Source organism: Python bivittatus, unplaced genomic scaffold, assembly GCF_059951505.1.
Source record: "Python bivittatus isolate LINGU-HERP-01145 unplaced genomic scaffold, Pbiv_v1 ctg000510_np1212, whole genome shotgun sequence".
Taxonomy (NCBI): domain Eukaryota; kingdom Metazoa; phylum Chordata; class Lepidosauria; order Squamata; family Pythonidae; genus Python; species Python bivittatus.
In genome coordinates this window covers 430,229-450,547 of record NW_028277081.1, presented here as the reverse complement: position 1 = coordinate 450,547, position 20,319 = coordinate 430,229, and the positions used below count along the sequence as shown (strand labels likewise).

The 20,319-nt window shown below is 46.0% G+C and overlaps 1 protein-coding gene across 2 annotated transcripts in view; it reads left to right on the top strand.

The window, feature by feature from the left end:
* The window catches only part of CAMTA1 (calmodulin binding transcription activator 1), a 690,646-nt gene that overhangs the window by 473,856 nt on the left and 196,471 nt on the right, over window positions 1-20,319 (top strand). The gene's annotated exons all lie outside the window — the stretch shown is intronic.

Genomic DNA, 20,319 nt, shown 5'->3' with positions numbered 1-20,319 from the left:
GCTTGGAAAAGCTGCTGCTTGTAGGCAACCAGGCCAAAAGAAAAAGGGGGCGAGCAGGTTGCAATAAAGGAGGTAGGAACAGATCTGAGAGCATGTTTCGGCAGCATCAGGCTGAATAATGGAAAGCACATCGATATTTACGGCACTTAACGCAGCCAGGAGTGTGAGCCGACTTCACTGCCAGCTTAGCTGAATGGCAGAACCCAGCCTGCTGTTGAGGATCTAGACAAGGTTTGGGGGCTTCAAACCCCTCTGAGTCTTGGGGGGATCCAGTGCGGTTTGAGCTCACTCGGCATCACGTAGCAGCATTGCGTGCCTCGGGATGCACAGATCTGCAGAGGTCCTCTGCAGCTTAAAACAGACATCACGTTTAGCATGGATGACGCCACCTTAAAAACTGGACAGAGTCCCCCAAATGCAAAGACTTCTTCTCAACTGTATGTCCTCTTTGCCCCACTTCTGCCTCAGTTTGCAAATTCAACCCGAAAAGTCAGCATGAAAATTCAGATGGGTGGATTGCATGCATTTGGGACCACCTGGGAAGTGGTCTTTCCCTAAAACAATGGCGATTGCCGTGTGCGTGTTTCCTTCCCTTCTTTAGTATGGACAATGCACAATGATTGGCACACTTAACCAAGTCAGATAAAATTAGTGGCTGCAATTGAACAACAATTGAGTGTCCTCTTCGGTGAGAGGCTGCCTTAGTTTTGAAGGCTTAGGAGATTGTTCAAACCCATCCGTTTAGCGGGCTTATGGTTCAGTGTTTGAGTGATCCTAGAAAATGGTTTCGGCTTAGTAGCCAAGCTAAATGCATTTGTGCAAGTACACACCAGTCTTTTTGATGGACATGGAAGTTGCAGTGCATCTTGGTGGAAATTTCTGAAAAGTGGAGACTTTGAGGGGTGAACAAGTGTGTTTTGGTTCTCCTACAGATTCAGGATGTGCAAAGTGGGTAAGCTAATATGAAAAGTTAAAACAAATGGATTTGTCTTGTATTCCCATCACACCTGTTTAGGGTTTTTGTAGAAACCTTGCAGGAGTTTCTGGCATTCATATGTTGAATCCCGTAGACATCCAGTATGAGATCATCTTGGTGGTTCTGTTTTTGTTGGAACAAAACAGATGGGAGAATCTCTGCTGGAACTCCAGGCTAGCATAAATGAGAGATCCACCAATTTTTTCTATGTTGGCATCATTGCTAGTTGTGAATGCTTGCAGGAATACCTGTAAGGGGGTAAGTTGGTTAGCCCAGCAGACTGTCAGTGTTCAGGAGATGCACCCCCGGGGTGCCAGGATGCTGGTCTTACAGATGTATATTCTAAGAGACTTGCCCTCTGCTCTAGAATTTAGGAAACTTTTTATGCAGCACCAGAGCAAACTCAGTGACTTTGTCCCATTGTCAACAATTCCAGGAGACTCCAGAAGATCTTTAAAAGCAGTATTTTAGCAAAGAAGTATCTCACCTTCATTGTCTCATTCACACAAACCATACATACTCCCCAAAATCTTACTTATTGTTGGCCAAGCAACCAAAGGGGGATGAGAAGTTTGGAGATGATCTTGGATAGCTTGGAAGATGGAACTTCCAAACGTCTCCTTTCTTCCCTCTCTTTCTATAGGCAGTGTTGAACTACCTCAGTATTGTAGCTTAGATTGTAACTGATTGACAATGCATCTTTGTGGGCTTTCTTAGGATGTTTGGGCTTGTAGGGTGACCATGGCACAACCTCTGGGAACACAAGAAACCTGCTGGAATGATGGATTCCAGAATTCTCTGTCCCTTCGCTGCCTGGTACATCTTGGAATATCTCTGTATGTCTTGTGCTTAAGCATGCACCATCATATATCATCTTCCACAAGTGTAGCACTTCCACCCTTTAATCCCATTAACTTGTTCTCTAACACTGGCAATGGGATTCAGAAGAGTAATCAGGTTTTTTTAGCCATTCTTTTCTTGGAGGACTAATTAGGTCAACTGGGACAATTGACCGGTTGGTGTTGCCACAATATGATTGACTGGGTGTAGTTAGTTTAGTCTTATGTAAGATATTCTTGGGATTAGCCCTTTTCTGGCCTCTGTACCATATCTTCCCCCTCTTGATCCTGTTAAGAATATTGTGGGAATTTTTATGTTTGTAATGCACTAATGGAAACAGCTAGTTTGGATTATTTTGTTCATTTCATTGGTTAGGTCCATATCTATGTAGATAGCACTTGCTTCATTTTTCCCCATAACAACCACCCTGTACAATTGGTTAGACCTGGAATCTGGGACTGTAATCTGAGTTAGTCCTCGACTAACAGTCTTACCACCATTGTACTAAAGACCCCAAAGCAGTCTCCCACAATTACCTCTCATGTTATCTGAGGAGCACTGGCTAAGACGATGCTCCTCAGCTTGCATCTCACCCTGGATCCTTTCAAGTTGAGAAGAGTGTGACTCCGAAACAAGGCCAAGGGCAGGAAGGAGGAAATCCAGAATGAGGAAATGGTGAGTGAGAAGGCGTTGCAAGGGTGCAGCTAATATCGTTGAGCTGGAGAGCAGATGATGGCTAACCCAATGTCCTTCTTTGCCACCTTGGTCCATGTGTCCCTCTGGAGCTCCTCAACAACAACAAAAAAAAGAATATTTCTTCAAGCATTAAAACTCTTCTCCTATTGGCACACCAGAAACTTTATTTTGGCCTGAGGCTCAGTGGAAGAGCTATCCTCCCCACCCTCCACCCCCCAAAAAAGATAGTGAAAAGTCCACATCATCGGTGGCAAGCCTTAATTTCTACCTCAAGGGGGGAGACCACATTACTGAGCCATAAAAGAGGCCATAAGGGTGAACACAGCCTCTCTGTTATCCATAAATGTATCATAAATGCATATGTGTCTGTGGGTAGCTTCCATTACAATAACTCTACCCCCTACCCGACTTCTCCCCTTGAAATCATGGTTAGTAAGTAGGCAGTGGTCATATATGTCTGCCTGATGTATAGGAGGGCGTTAAAAGCTCTTGTGAACCTCGCCAGTGGCTATCTATTATGGCTTCATAACAAGGCGGAAAGAGCTTTTCAAATGGGCACCTTGAGTGTAAATGTTGACGACGCAGGATCTTAAATGGAGCTGAACTGTTGATTTTTGTCCCCTTCACATTTCATCCCTTTAATTATTTGTCTTTTCAAAACTATCTTCTCTGCTTGCCGCGCTCGGCCGCGAAGGCAGCCACAGAAGTCATAACAAAGCGAGGTCAGTAATGCCTTTTTCCTTGACAAGAACACAAGGCAGCCGGGCCAGGAAATGAATTTCTGAATGCTCGTTTGGGCTCTTTTATAAAAAATCGGTCCCCCCTCGCTCAAGCGTGTTGGCTATTTGATTTGAGTGCCGGGGAGATCTTTTATTCTCCAACGACATGGCTTGCAGGAACGAGAGGGTGATTGTGGCGAAGGACACATTTCCCGAACAAGGCAGCGCATCGGGCAGAGAAATCGTGGCATTTGCCATCGGACTGTTCCGGCAAGGCGTTTTTCTATTTGCAGATGGCACCAACTTAGCCATGCGTTCCAGCTTAGCGTGCAGGTGGGCCCAGCTTGTGCGGTTTGGTTGTGTATGAACTGTGCTGTTTCCCTGAGAAGTGATTTTAAGCACACTTGCCAGGCTCAACAGGAGATAGCAGTTGCCAACTGTTTCCCGGGGCAGAAGACCTTTGATATTAACCCCTTACCATCGGTGGAATTTGGCACACCACAGCCTAAGACCCCCTTTATGATGAATAATCCCTCAGATCAGAACCAGAGGAAGGCCGCTGCCAACGTCACTTCGTTTCGGTTTTAGGTATGGCCGAGCATACCCCAAGGTTGCTAGTTGGCAATTTCTGCCCTGCTTTGAAATAACAGCCTTGTAGTTTTAAGTAGAGTTTAACAGAGACGGTTGAAATCTAGTGTGGGCTGTTCCTGTTGGCAGAACGTTGTTCTCCTGATGCAGAATTGGTAAGCTCCACGAGGCTTTTTTTTAGATGTTTTTAATCGCACCTTTAATTGTTTTTATAAATAACTCAAGGTGGTGAACATATCTAGTACTCCTTCTTTCTCCTATTTTCCCCACAACAACCCTGTGAGGTGGGTTGGGCTGAGAGAGAGGGACTGGCCCAAACTCACCCAGCCAGCTTTCCTGCCTAAGGCAGAACTCGAACTCACCGTCTCCTGCTTTCTAGCCTGGTACCTTAACCCCTAGACCAAACGCTCAGTCCAACTAGTTGGACTGAGAGCCAGCTCTTGTTCTCCTCCCCTGAATTTTTCCTGGGAGTTTCAAATTCTGAATTTACCTCCCTTTGGCAACCAGTTTCTTTTTTTTTCTTTGAGTCCTCTGCATGTGCTGTTCCAGGCAATCCTGCTGCATTTCTCTGCCAATACACTTGGAGCTATATGCAGAGTTGAGAAAATTCGGCAAGCGAGGGGTGGTTGAACCAAGTTTAGAAAGATTCAGAAGGCTCTCGAATGTACGCGTGCAGAAGAACGGAGAAACCCCCCGCCTGAAACTCTGGAAAAACTCTGCGGCCAGATATTGTTTAGGATAGTTGTCTAACTCAGTACAAGGTGTTCCTCTGTTCCTGTATAATAAGATGATTTCCTGTTGTATTTTCCAAATGAGGAAAATTCAATACATGCAAAGAGAATTGTGTTCCTGTGATCAAGCTTTCCTTTCTGGATCAGCTTGCCACTAATGCCAATGCAATTCCAGAATTCATCTTAGAAATTCCCCTAATTCGCCAGATCCAGGGAGAGTAGAATATGGGGCAGACCAAAGAATTGTCAAAGGGGAAATTCACCCATTCTGAATGCATAGAGTGAGTGCAATACATTGAGTATCATCGGTTGGCCATGTCTGGGTAGGACTCCTGTGGTGACAAAGGAAGTAGGGGAGAAGTGCTTTTCTTCTTCCCTCCGGGCCACCAAGATCTTCAGCCCATGACATCAGCAGTTCTTCCTCCTTCCAAAACTTGCTTTGAGGCACACTTGTATTGTCTGTGCCCCCTCCCACCAACAATCAAATGGTGGGGCACATCAAGCATGGCAATGAAAGGCCAAGTCCATCTCCACGTGCACAGTGGCTACTGTTTGTCCACAAGCTGCGCCACACAGCACAGCTTGGTGAAGCTCTGTGATGAAAGCAGTGCAACTGTTTGTGTTGGGTTCTTCATGTTCTCTTGAGTTTGGTGGCTTGGTTGTTCGCAAGCCAGGTTACCAAACATCAGCAAGGAAACAACCAAGCTCAGAGCACACCAAGAACCTAAGACGTTCAACTCTGACCTGCATGTATTCTCTATCCTTGGGAGAACTGTGGTTTTTTTACAGGCTGTCATTCCAAAATGTGTGTAGAAGAAGGAGCAAAAAGTGGGTGATTCCTTTAGCCAAAGATGATTTTCATTGTTATTCCAAAAATTTCCTGGCAATCTACAGTGACCTGTCAGAATTAACAGGGCCGAGCTCCTTATCTCGGAGCATAAAAGAAGAGAAACCTCACAGAAACTGAATTAGATGCTGATGAGTCCTTGGAGGTGAACATTATTAATTAGAGTTATTATCCCAAGCTTGTCAGCGGACTAATGCTTTGCAAAGATGGGAGCTCTGGACGATCCGTCAGCATTGCTAAAGAACTGCTTTGCGGGGGGGGGGGGGGAGACTTAAGCCAGGGGCTTTGGATGCGGTCTTTCTTTGCCACTCTCCCCTCCGGGGCTGGGCGGGGGGAGCAAGCAAGGCACAGAAGGAGCTTCTGTGCATCCCTGGAGGCTTTTAATCCTATTGCTAATTCAAGTCTGGTTGTGTTGGATAATCACGAGGAGGGAAGGAAGGGGATGCAGTGGTATGTGGGAAAGACCTTGGGAGACGGGGCAAAGAGATGCTGCCTAGGGAATGGTCAGATAAGAGAGGGCATAGCCTACAGCTGCATAATGGGTGGAGAAGGAGGCTCAGAAGGGGCCCTCCCTAGTTTCTCGGGCTGTAAAGGGGATGGTGGGAGAATTGTACTTTCAGACTTGCAAGATTCTGTCAATGTAGCTTTACAATAAAGTAGAATTAGCTCAACTGGTCGTGTTTCCTGTCTGGTCTACCTGGGAAGGCTGACAAAATCTGAACCACTTTCCCTCTTCCTCCTCATTAATCCAGCTATGACTTCTAGGCAGCTATGAGGAATATCCTTCTCGCCCAAGATGCAGCCACATTTTAAACGAACGGGAGAAAGGAGGGGAGCATTAAGGCAGAGTGAGTCCGAGGCACTTCTGCAGCTGTTGATGTCTGCTCTGTCCCTTTGCCCTATTAATCCACCCTTCTGAAGCAGTCCTTATGAAAATGTGCATTTAAAATCCCATGTTGAATGTGCATTCTCTTAAAATACGTATTTCCAAATATTGTTTCCCAATCCCACTTTTCAGTGCCTCTCAGAACACACATTTTTTAACCTGCTTTGATGCTGTTCAGGCTCAGAGCAGCATCGGAAGATGGGTGAGCTCCAGTGGGTAGCAATTTCATTCCACAAACCAGTTTGGATATGATTGCTCTGAAAGTGCCAAATTCAGATTCCTCCAGTGCCCCAGAGGGAAACCGTTATAACTCCTGTATCGGGTTTCTGTTTCTTAAGGGGAAAACTTGGCACATTTCTCTCCAAAGAGTGTTTTGGATTTTATTGCTCTCTTCTAGAGTATTAGCCAGCCCTAGAAGATAAAGGTAACGTTTTGATGCAATTCATGAGTCTAGATAAGGATGTGTGGATAAATCCAAACCTTATGGAACCCAGTTGTGGGAAGATTCCATCATAAATCTGCTCTTTCAAAACGTTTGCATGGGTTGCTCGTTAAAAGGAAAACTGCAGAAAGTCAACAGCTGTTTTTTAATGAATTTTTCCTTAGTATTTGCATTTTGCAGGCAATCGTTCTCTCTATAGCATTGACACAGCTACGTGGTTTTTCAGCAAGAATTGCATGGCAAAATCCAAAAAAAGACAGATTCTGAGCTGTCTGTGTCCCCATCCTGGTAGCCATCCATTAATTTAAACTGCAGGTCAAGCAAAACTCTCTAACGTCCCTAGCTATTGAAGAGAAATGCAGAGTTTCTGATCTGATTACGTAGCTAAAATCTGATACGTAGCTAAAAGGGAGGGGGCGGTTCTGGCTTGACAGCGGTAGTGGGAAAAAGTTCTTGGAATAGCAGAACTGAGAACAAAGTACTATGAGCCACAAATATGATGGGAGCCTATGATATGAAATGAGGAGATATGATCACAGTTTTCCAATACCTGAAAAAAGGAGAATTCTCCTTCATTCCAGACTGCAGAATGTGGAATAATGGTCTTAAATTACTAGAATGCACCAGACTAAATGTTGGGGGAAACCTCCTAACAGTAAGAGCAGTGGGGGAGCAAGGACAGTCAAAAAAGTCAAGATGGCAGATTGACTGCACAAACAAAGCCCCACCCCTTTCACAACCCATGTTAAAAAGGAGGCAGGGCTTCAGCCACCCAATCATGGGAGCCATCTTGATTTTTTGGATGCTCCTTGCAGATGTCACTGAAGTCAACAACCCAGAGACGCAGCAGGCTCTCTTTTGCTGGATGAGTTCAGACAGGAGATGGGCAGCCAGCAATGAGGGGTAGACCTGCACTGATCAGGGGCTGGATTTCATGTCCTCCAAGTCCCCTTCCTGCTCGAGGTCTGTGATCAGCCCTCTTGTGATGTTCTGGTTCAGGCAGATGCAAAGAGGCGCTCCTTCAAAGGCCAGGAACAATTCAATGCAAGGGTATGTTTAAAAGGAAAAGTGTCCTTCACAACACTTGATCTAAGTTTTTTATTTAATATTCTCTTTAGATCCCCCCGCAACACACACACACACACACACACACACACACAAGATAATGGCAAGGAAAATTCCATAGTTGCTGACTGCATCGTGCAGAAATTAAATTCCCAGCCTAACTTCATTTTTGCAGCAATGCCTGCTATCCTATTGTGATTTAAATGCACACGGAAATGCACCAGGCATGTCACAATGCAGTCCTGAATGTCCCAGGCAGGCCAAGGACACATTTGTTCTTCAGTAAAGCATCTGACAGGATCTCTAATCAGCCCAGGGTCCAGGTCCTTGGCCTGTAAGCTCTGTCACCAGCAAAACAGATCCCTGCCTTTCCTTAGCGATCCTGCTAAGAGGTGACGGGAGGCTGGGTGGCTAAGTCTCTCCCCTTGAAAGAGAAGGTGGTACACCTCCTCCTCAAGAAGGTATCAGTCGACCTGACTCTTTTGGATAATTACTGACTGGTTTAGAAGATTGGCAGATTTGCAGTTACAAAGAGCCCAGGAGGAAATCAATTGTCTGGGGCTTTCTCAGTTGGATTCAGTCCTGCATTGGGTGCTCTGGTTAATGACTTTTGGTGCGATTGAGATAGAGGGAATGCAGTTCTGCAAGACGTGCTGGATCTCCCAGCCACTTCCTATATGATCAGCCATGGTTTCCTCAGTACCATCCACCATGAGATCTTTCTCGGCCAGCTACAATGGTTAGGAATTGGGGAGAGTGTCTTGGGTGGCTCTTCCTCCTGTGGCTGGTTCCCCTTGATGGTAAAAAGGGGAGAGAAGTCACATCTGCAAGCACTGTGTTGTAGACACTCCAGAGCTCAATCCTATCCTTCTGCTATTCAGCATCTACATGAAGCCATTGGAAGAGGTCATCCACCAGCTTGAGGTGAGCCACGATCCATAGATGGTACTCAGCTGTTTTTCTTCATCCTGGGTCAGGCACCAGATGTGGTGTCTGGAGGCTGTCCAGATCTGGATAGGGAAGATTTAGGCTGAATCTCAACAGGATGGAGTGGCCAAGGGGTAGAAAATCAGCTGATTCCAGAGACAGACCATCATTCACTCTGGATGGGGTGCACGTCTTCCCCCCAAAAAAGTTGTATGTGTTAGCCAAATTCTTCATGATGAATTTGCATTGCTCATTCCAACCTGAAAATCAGGGACTGCGAGAGGCTGAGTCCAGTGGGATCTACTCCGGTGAATCAGCTCATCCCTGACTCTTTGCCAGAAAGAACAAACTTTAGAGGAGCATCTAGCAGATTTCTGTTGAATAACTGGCAAGACAGGAAGAATGGTTCCAGTTCTCCCAGGGTTATTTTTAGCCAGTTTCACTGTTGCCAGCTAAACATGTCTCTGGATTTCATCCAGAATAGAACGTCTGAGTAAATTGAGTAATTCTTGATCAGCTTTCAGGAAAGGAAATAAGGATGCCTTTAAAAAATGAAGGGAACTCAGCTACAAGAGTTGACTACCCCACACGTCCACAGAGATATCTCTTAATTTGGCCAAATGTGTTAATTTATTAGCTTTCTATCTCTCAGTTCCTCTCATTCAGGTTGGCTGGTTCCCTCCTGGTAGCCTAGCGACCAAACTCTGAGAAAGTTGGTTTTGATGGAGAGGCCAAACATTTGAATGTAGAGTGCTTTATTATCCACCTTCTATGTTTCTGAGCCTAACCCTCACCATCATGGTAACTTAGCTTTTCTCTGCCCCAGCAAAATTCAAGGGGAAGCAAAATCAAACCAATGTGATTATACTAATTAGATGATGATGATGATGATGATGATGATGATGATGATGAAGAAGAAGAAGAAGAAGAAGAAGAAGAAGAAGAAGAAGAAGAAGAAGAAGAAGAAGAAGAAGAAGAAGAAGAAGAAGAAGAAGAAGAAGAAGAAGAAGAATAATAATCAACTCCAGGGTGGGTTCCTGGACCCAGTACTTGTTAACATTTTCTTGAACAACATGGATGAAAAGGTGGAAGGAAAACCTATCAAATTTGGATGCAAAATTGGATGGGATCAGTAATATCCTATTAGAGATATTATCCTATTAGAGTTATCCTATAGAGGACCAACATTCAAAACCACCTTCACCCACTGGAGAAGCAGACTGCCAAGAGGATGAAAGTGAGTAGAGAGAAATGCAACGTTCTTCACTTCATCACACTATCAAGCTATTCCCCATCCTACATGTGGGTGTAGGATGGGGATTAGCTTGATAATAGTATTTTTCTTGATAGTAATTTTATTAAAAATTACAACTACAACAATAAAAAACTAATACAAACTAAAAAAAAAAAAGGAAAGCATAAAAAGGAAAAATAGAAGGTGCAGAAAAGAAAAAGAAAAATAGAAAGAAAAATAGAAAAGAGCCAGGTTACTTGCAGGACCATCTATCCCCAGTGATTTCTGCCAGATCTAGCAGCTGTTCTCGGTCCCCTGGTGAAGTAAGGTCCCCTGGTGGGTCCCAGGAAGTCTGGCTCTCTGTCACGGTGGCCCTGTGGAACAGCCCCCAGCAGGAGATTCAGATGGCCCCGACTCTGTTGGCCTTACAGAAGGCCGTGAAGACCTGGCTTTTCCCCCAGGCCAGGGTGTTAATAGAGCCCAGCGTGTGTGGGGATGACAGGTGGGTAAGATGTTTTTACCATGCTGGCTGGGGAATTCTGGGAGTTGGTCCACTCATCTGAAAGCTTGAGGAACACTGGTCTGCAGTGAAATGGGCAAATGAAGGTGCCAAGCTGTAGCCAGGGAGTGGGTCACGTGGCCTCTCATGCAAGGGAGAACTTGACTCCAAAGGCCCCCAGATCCAACCCTCAGAAAACTAGTTAATACTTGCATTTGCTCTCTGTCTTTGCCGATCAGATTCAGCTTAATGATATCCCTGCAGAGGCCATGAATATTCCCAACGCCACTCCAGATGTTTGGGTTTTTGGCATGTGCTCTGGAAGGCAGTCATGATGTTTATTTACAGTCATGAGCAGAGGGGGGCTGTGGATCAACTTTAGAATAGGCCTCCTTTGCAAATCCCACAGAATCTCTTGGGACAGGGAGTGCTGGTAAACATAGACTGATGATCAGGCTCAATCGAACGCACATCTCCATTTGAATTTAGAGAAGCAAATAGAGGAAAGATTTCTCAATGGCTACTCATTTATGCATAGTTCTTACAAAGCAATAACACCTGAACAAGTTTTCCAGGGCAGTGGACCTTCTGAATGGCTGATGCTGGTTTTGTTGACATCATATACTTCATTCATTTCTACTTATCTTAGAATCATAGGGTTGGAAGGAGCCTGGTCTTCTAATCCAATCTCCTTAAGGCTTGGGAATATATTATTTGATTTCCTCCTGAGAACTCTGACCGTAAACGTAACAGTTAAAAATACCAAGACAATTTCCAACAAAGCTCCATTGAATGTGTTCCCAAAACACATCCTAAATCTGTCTTTAGCAGCTTTCAAAAAGCCATCAGGGAGAAAATGAGGTGTATTTCCTTCAGAAAAGAGGTCTAAAGCCAAGGGGCGTCCACCAAAAATGTCCCATCCTTGACCTTTTAAAGTTCTGAAACCCTTCAAGATGTTAAAGGTCCTCACAGCATTTTGAATTGTACTTGGAGAAAGACTAGAAGTCTTCGCAGCTATTTCAACCAAATAGCTTTGTATCTGAGCTAACATTATTCTTGGATATTAGAAATTTCTGTATACTCTTGAAAGTCCAGCAGATTCTTCTGGTCACCTCAAGGCTGTGAGCATCTAAGGTCAATACTGTCTCCAAGAGTAAATACTCTCTGGGGAGTCCAGAAATGGAGAGACTTTCCATTAAAAACACGTCAAAATTGGAGTCCTCCTCTCTCTGAATTTGACCAAATTGCTGGACCAAGGGGAGTGACAGAAGGTCTACCTCCTTCTGCCTGTTTCATTAACATTAAAGAATAGAAGCTAAAAAAAAAAAAAGTTGGGTTGCTTTAATGAGCAGAAGTGAGGTACGTGCTCACATGAGCTCCAAAGCATGTCTTCCAAATCACGATAGCCCTATTATTCCCCTCTTCTGACCCTGTCCAACGACAACCTCAAGGGGTATGAAATCTGTTAGGCTTCATCAATCAGTCGGGTGTCAGAGAACACAGGTCACCAAGGCAGGAAAGGGACGGGCTGCTGGAAGAGCCACTTTCGTGTCAGTGTAGTTTTCTGCTGACTGAAGGATGGGTGGAGAACATCTCAGTGCAGCCGTGGAGAAAGGCCTTTGGTCTGATCCAGGCACAAGCATTTTTTGCATGTTAAGCCACAAAAGTGAGCTTGCTGTTGAGCTTGTAACAAAGCTCCTACAGGCATGCCGAGGGCTGAGGCTCTGCTCTTCAGGCTGCAAGGCTGGTTCTGAATATCAATGGAGGAGAAGCTGTCAAGCTGATCACGTGGCGGGCAGAACATTAGCCAACCCCCTGAGTCTGTGACAGGCCTGGGCAATAAATTTTGTTGTGGACATCTATGGCATCTTAAAGTAGACCCTGGAATTAGGCCTAGCTTTGAAACAGGGAGATTCTGGTTAAAGATGTCCTGTTTTTCAAGAAACAATGACATGGTCCTGGCAGGACCTGGGATCAGCTGTTAATTGTCCCCCCCTCCTCATGGGCAGAAGCAAATGAATAAATCATTCTCCTTTGCGTGCTTTGTAAGGCTAACAAGAAGCACCAATGCCAAGGAATTTCTTCGCATTTCCACACGGAGATGTGGTTTTTCCCAAACCCTGCGCTCTTGCTGACCTTTCACAAGGGAGGTTCCATGGGCAGGTCCTTCTCTTCAGGGCCAGGGAGGACCAAAGATTTCCAAAATCCTCCTTAAAAATGTTCTCTAGGCAATTAACCAAGATATTTTCAAAAGCGAATAGCCACACAAGATCATTTGATAGATTCCATATTTTGAGGTGCTGATTTGTGTTGGGATGGAAGGAAGAGGAATAAATTAGCTATGTGTAAAATGCAGGGGGATTGGTGGGAAATTCAGTAAAGTAATTGACTCTCATCCAAGATTGGGTTTAAAATTCCTGTAAAATTAGCATCATTTGGAGAACAGGTTGGGCAGGAGCTTCTCTGGATGCCTAACACCCCTTACCTAGTTTAGAAACCACAGGAGTGAAATGGGAATCTATATTTTCAAAGAATGGCTTGTTTTGAGGGTCAAGCATCCGATGGAAAATAAATACCTTTGGATAGAGAGCGAGAATTTAAACCAACATAATTTCATTATTCGGCCTCTTTTTAGCTCCCGCTTTATTCTGAGCGAGAGCACAGCATTTTAAACAAAGCCCCCCGTGTGATTTTCTGAACAAAAGAGGACAAGATGATTTTATCAGGAAGAGAGCTTGGCGGGGAGGGGGGTCTCAAGCAGCCCTTCGCTGGGATCCAGATGGCTCACCCTGCTGGTGAAGCATCTCAGGGACTGAGTGCGGTTGCCCGCTGACCCCATAGCCTTCCACATCAGGACACAGCTGCAGCATTTGGCAGGTTGTTCAGCTTCTCTATGCCCCAGATTGGAAGGGTCTCATCCCCAAAGAAGCTTTACAGTGAGAGATGTCCTGTTGGTGTCCAGGAGGACATCCAGGAGGAATGTCCTGTGGGTGAGAACTACAAAGCCATGGATCAGCCTGCCTCCTGAAGTTGTGGGTGCTCCATCACGGGAGGGTTTCAGGCCAAGATTGGATAGCCATGTATCTGGGATGTTCTGAGGATTCCTGCATTGGACAGGGGGTTGGACTAGCAGGACTCCAAGATCTCTTGCAACCCTATGATTATATGAGGTAGAGAGCAGAAGGACATCACAGCACCTTGGAGACTTCCTTCAGATTCCTTTTCTCTGGATCTCTGCAGGCTGGGGATTTCTGGGAATTCTGGATTTGCTGGCTGGGGAATTCTGGGAATTGAAGTCCACACATCTTCAAGTTGCCAAGGTTGAGAAACGCGGGGTAAGAGTGTTCTGTCTCTCTTTGCTGCCATCTACCGATGGTTCAAGTGTTTGCAACCCAAATGCAGTAGTTCTTCCTAAAACAGAAGTGCTAAGATGGGTTGACTTGGCCTCAGCTTCAAGTCTCAGGGAAAGAGAGATAAACTGCGGTTGGTGTCTGAGTTTTCTTCTCTCGCCTAGTCGGAATTGGCCCCGCAGACCAAGATCTCTGTAGACGCAGAGCGTTTCCCTCCCTGCCACTTCTCTTGCCCCTCCACATTTAGCCGAGAAACGGGGAATCTTTTTCTGCGCAATGTTCCAGGGACACGGAAAAGAGGAGGGAGGAACGCATTTAACATTCTGCAGGTGTAGAGACTTTGTTTGGCTTCCAGGTAACCACCTGCAGTTCCTAAGAAAACAAAGCAGAGAAGCAATTGCAGTGCAGAGAGATTATGGGATGGCAGGACTGGGTGGGATGCTAGGCATCAGCTTCTCGCATACAAGCAGAGTCTCAGTTCTCCGGCCCCCGTAGGAGGAGAAGGGAGCGCCCCCTCTGCCCCCGGACCTCTGCATCTAGTGTCCCAACACCCCAGCCACGTGGGGCACAGGGGGCAAGATTCCCAGGACAATGCCAGGTTGCTAATTCCCCCCTCTCATTCCTGGGGATGGCTTTCCTGCCCTCCTCTTCCTCAGCCCGGGCACCGGCCACCAGCCAACTGGCAGGAACCTGATGCAGGAAATAAACCATCTTGCTTTTCTCTGTTTGAGCCCAGGGTAGCATCCTTAGGCAAAAGCGTGTCTCCTCCCCAGCAATCCTTGTGGGGAACAGTATCCCCTCCCTGCTTGAATTTCATTTCTGGGGAGGGAAAGACTTCACAGCAGGGCTACGGAGTAGAGGGAGTGTTTTCTAACCAGAATGCAGCATGAATTCAGGCTTGGCCTGAACTTAACATCAGGTCTTCCTTCGAGGTACAACCTGGAGTGTCCACAACATGTGGTCAACAATTGCAAGACAGAGCGATTCAAGCTCTGCCTGTTTTTTATTGTGCGCCGCCTGACCGTAGGTCCCTGGCATAGAGGAAAAGTATGGGGATGGCATGGGGGGGATGGCATGGGAGGGAGGGAGGGAAGGAGGGGACGCCCTGACGTTCCTCCTCCCTCTCCCCTACATCCGAGATCTGTTAATCAGGCTGTTTCTGGACACGGGGTTTAGCTCACTTTCGAAAGAGTGCTAGACCCATATTCAGAAACAGCCCAGCTCGACAAGTCACTGGTTGACCCGTCACTGGGGCAACTTGAAATGAGGCTAGCCCAGCCAACCCAGAGATTGGCCTGCACTTTCCCACCCACCCATGAAGAGAGCATCTTTGTGGCTGCTTCCCCACCACCACCAGCAGATGATGCTCAGCAGCAGGGGAATCAAAGGAGACCCATCCATCGCTTTCCTTAACTTGTCCTGCATTAAAACTTTAAGGGCAGCCTCCCTCCCAGCCTTGTTACTGAGGCAGAATCAGGCTTACTTGTGGGGTAGCAAATATGTGTTTTCTGCTGGCTCGCATGACATTGCTTGAATGTGGTAGCCCCATAGGTTAGCATAGGGGTTTAGCATGTTGGGGGAACCAGGCCACCGTGTGAAGTCATAAGATAGGGCTGTGCAGAAACCGCAGTTCTATTTTGTTAATCTAGGTTTAGGGTTTTGTGTGTTGTGTGACCCAGCCCCTGTGTCCAGTTTGGAAAGCTGCTTTCAGGCAGATTTCAGACACAAGATGTTCAAGTTCTGCTTGCTATTCCCATGAGGCCTCACGGCCACGCGAGGACTTTTGGAGACTAGCATCCTGCTTGTGCCCTTGATTTATCAAGGGGAGAGAAGTTGAACCAGGACCAGGATGGAGACAAGATCTCTCCTTGGGAAGGTAGAGCACAGAAGTACAGTCTGGGTTTCAACGTTTGATCGGTCACACTTCTTGGCAAAGGAGCAAGGGAAGCATTGAAGGGAAATAGACCCAGCGCCTGTCAAGGACGCCTCCATGGGCGGCACCACCCTCGGATCTGGGGCTTGGGTGCAACAGAGGCGTTGCCATTTCACCATTCCTGCAGTGTGAACTCCTCTGAACTGAGCCCCAGGGATGACTGCAGGGATGGGCTCAAAAAAGTCAAGATGGTGCCCACGACCATGCAAGCAAAGCCCTGCCTCTTTTTATAAGTGTTGTGGGCACTAAAAGGGGTGGGGCTTTGATCGCATGGTTATGACCACCTCCTTCTTGGAAGGCCTGGGGGAATGGTTGAGGCCTCACTTCCCAGGAGCCACCCAAGGATCCAGTTGGGGCCAAGGGGGAGAGCAGGACTAACAAGAATAAGATGCCACAAACAAGCCAACAGGATCACCCGCTTAGCAGCCTCTGACTATCCTGTTTTCTCGAACCAACTTCCCTTCCTTGTGAGTCTTGGAGTGCTGATCCATTGAAATTTCAGGAGAAAGAATGGCTTAAATATTATAAAAACAATATTTATCTATTAGAACACTTACATGCCACCCATCTAACATACAAACTCTGAGCAGTTAATAACAATCAACAGAAACAATATAGCCAAACTGCTATAAGCCAAACCGAAAACAAAATTAAAATTAAGCAGTACAATAGCCAAGGCGTTGCACTGCAAACTCAACAGCCCAGAACCATGCTTATATTGGGCTGGAGATCACAGAGTCTGGCTGTCCACCCAGAATCGACTCCTGACCATCCCCAGTGGATTCCCTGAGTCATTCATTCAGTTTGCACATCACTGTGATCTGCTAGGACCTCCAGCGGTTAGCAATGCCCAGACATAACATTAAAACATCCGCGGTAAGAAATAATTTAAGGGGGGTGGGGGAAGAGAATCAAATTAAATGGCAACGAATACAGCAAAGTAACCCCCAAAATGCAGACAGCATCCTTCCAGTTAACCAATGCTTTTCGGAAGAGCTGCCTTTAAGAAATGAGACGGAAGGGAGGGCAAGTCTGACCTCCAAAGGGAAGCCGTTGGGCTGAAAAGCAGTGCCGCTGGGCTTGGGCCTCCTTTCTTCATGGAGGGAAGTAGACACTCTGGGACAATGAAGGTCCCAAAGTGCCAGGCCATATTGGGCTTTAGAGGTCAACCTTGTTGCACAATGACCTCGATCGCCCCTCATCCTGTGCAGATCCCATGCCAATTCAGGGGGCCCTGGTGTCCTGTGGTCTTCCTTCAACCTTTCTGTGAGATTATGAACAGCTGGCACACTGAAGTGATTCCCCATCTCTCCGATTTTAAGGCACTGTTTTTTTGCCGAAATGCATCCCATAAAAATTTGATGGGCTGCTATCACTCAGCAGAATCATCTTTATGAGGATTCCACCTCTGGAGTATTTTCTGGTTTTATGACATCCTTTCCCACTGTCTGCAAATGAACTCTTCGCCTGGGAAGCAGTTTACAGAGAAGAAGCTGACGCGGCTTCTCCCCCACCTGCACTTTGGCGTTGAAGGATGCTCCTTTTAGGCATGCATTCCCTGGCAAGTCACTGTGGATCTTGTCACCGTGGAGGCTCTTGTGGATCCTTCCCCAAGCTGGAGACTGCACTAGATCCTCTAAGATCCCTTCTAGCTCCATCCTTCCCCAGCATGAGAAAAGGCATCCAACACATGGCAAGTATTCCCCCAAATATTTTACCTTTTCAGTGAGAAGGACTTGCTTAGCAATTGCACGTTTGCTGAGGCAGTAGAAGATTTTTCTTCTTGTTGGACCCATCTCTGAGCCTCTGAATTTGAACCTGTCCACCAGCTCAGCCTGGCCTGGCCTGGTTCTTTCATTGTGTCTGGTCATCCTATGTAAATTCAGAGAGGTCACAAACCCAGGGACCAAGGCTCAGGCACTATAATGGTATGTGGGAAAGACCTTGGGAGACGGGGCGAAGAGATGCTGCCTAGGGAACGGTCAGATAAAAGAGGGCAGAGCCTGCAGCTGCGTAGAGGGAGGGGAAAGAGGCTCAGAAGGGACCCTCCCTAACTTCTCAGGCTGTAAAGGAGATGGGGGGAGAATTGTACTTTCAGACTTGCAAGATTCTGTCAATGTAGCTTTACGATAAAGTAGAATTAGCTTCCCCTTCATGGATCACTGCCTTGTCGTGGCGAAGGGGCTTGCGTAACTCAGTGAAGCCATGAGCTATACCGTGCAGGGCCACCCAAGACGGACAGGTCATGACAGAGAGTTCTGACAAAATGTGGTCCACTGGAGAAGGAAATGGCAACCCACTCCAGTATCCTTGCCAAGAAAACCCCATGGACAATGTTAAAAGGCTAAAAGATATGACGCCGGAAGATGAGCCCCTCAGGTCGGAAGGTGTCCAATATGCTACTGGGGAAGAGCGGAGGGCATTTCCAAGTAGCTCCAGAAAGAGTGAAGCGGCTGGGCCAAAGCCGAAAGGACGTTCAGCTGTGGATGTATCTGGAAGCGAAAAGAAGGTCCGATGCTGTAAAGAACAATATTGTATAGGTACCTGGAATGTAAGATCTATGAACCAAGGCAAGCTGGATGTGGTCAAACATGAGATGACAAGATTGAACATCGACATCTTGGGAATCAGCGAACTGAAATGGACGGGAATGGGTGAATTTAATTCGGGTGACCATTATATCTACTACTGTGGGCAAGAAACCCTTAGAAGAAATGGAGTTGCACTCATAGTCAATAAAAGAGTGGGAAAGGCAGTAATGGGGTACAACCTCAAAAACGACAGAATGATCTCAGTGCGTATCCAAGGCAAACCATTCAATATCACAGTCATCCAAGTCTATGCCCCAACCACTGATGCTGAAGAAGCTGAGGTTGACCGCTTCTATGAAGACCTACAACATCTTCTAGAACTAGCACCAAAAAAAGATGTCCTTTTCATCATAGGGGATTGGAATGCTAAAGTAGGAAGTCAAGGAGTAATCGGAATAACAGGCAAGTTTGGCCTTGGAGTACAAAATGAAGCAGGGCAAAGGCTAATAGAGTTCTGTCAAGAGAACAAGCTAGTCATAGCAAACACTCTTTTCCAACAACACAAGAGACGACTCTACACATGGACATCACCAGATGGTCAATACCGAAACCAGATTGATTACATACTTTGCAGCCAAAGATGGAGAAGCTCTATACAGACAGCAAAAACAAGACCAGGAGCTGACTGTGGCTCAGATCATGAGCTTCTTACTGCAAAATTTAGGCTTAAATTGAAGAATGTAGGGAAAACCACTAGACCACTCAGGTATGACTTAGATCATATTCCTTGTGAGTACACAGTGAAGGTGATGAATAGATTTAGAGGATTAGATTTGGTAGACAGAGTGCCTGAAGAACTATGGACGGAGGTCCGTAACATTGTACAGGAGGCAGCAACTAAAACCATCCCAAAGAAAAAGAAATGCAAGAAAGCAAAATGGCTGTCTGATGAGGCTTTACAAATAGCTGTGGAAAGAAGGAATGCGAAAAGCAAGGGTGAAAGGGAAAGATATAAGCAACTGAATGCAGATTTCCAGAGAATAGCAAGGAGAGATAAGAAAGCCTTCTTAAATGAACAATGCAAAGAAATTGAGGAAAACAATAGAATGGGGAAGACTAGAGATCTCTTCAAGAAAATTGGAGATATGAAAGGAACGTTTAGTGCAAAGATGGGCATGATAAAGGACAAAAAGGCAGGGACCTAACAGAAGCAGAAGAGATTAAGAAGAGGTGGCAAGAATACACAGAAGAACTATACAAGAAAGATCTTAATGTCCCTGATGTCCACGCTGGTGTGATCGCTGACCTTGAGCCAGACATCCTAGAGAGTGAAGTCAAGTGGGCCTTAGGAAGCATTGCTAACAACAAAGCTAGTGGAGATGACAGTATTCCAGCTGAGTTATTTAAAATACTAAAAGACGATGGTGTTAAAGTGCTGCACTCAATATGCCAGCAAGTTTGGAAAACGCAACAGTGGCCACGGGATTGGAAAAGGTCAGTTTACGTTCCAATTCCAAAGAAGGGCAATGCCAAAGAATGCTCAAACTATCGCACAATTGCACTCATTTCACATGCTAGCAAGGTTATGCTCAAAATCCTACAAGCTAGGCTTCAGCAATACATGAACCAAGAACTACCGGATGTACAAGCTGGGTTTCGAAGAGGCAGAGGAACTAGAGATCAAATCGCCAACATTCGCTGGATCATGGAGAAAGCAAGAGAGTTCCAGAAAAATATCTACTTCTGCTTCATTGACTATGCAAAAGCCTTTGATTGTGTGGATCACAACAAACTGTGGCAAATTCTTAAAGAGATGGGAGTACCAGACCACCTTACCTGTCTCCTGAGAAATCTGTATGCAGGCCAAGAAGCAACAGTTAGAACCAGTCACGGAACAACCGATTGGTTCAAAATAGGGAAAGGTGTACGACAAGGCTGTATACTGTCACCCTGCTTATTTAACCTATATGCAGAGTACATCATGAGAAATGCCAGGCTGGAAGAATCACAAGCCGGAATTAAGATTGCAGGGAGAATCATCAACAACCTCAGATA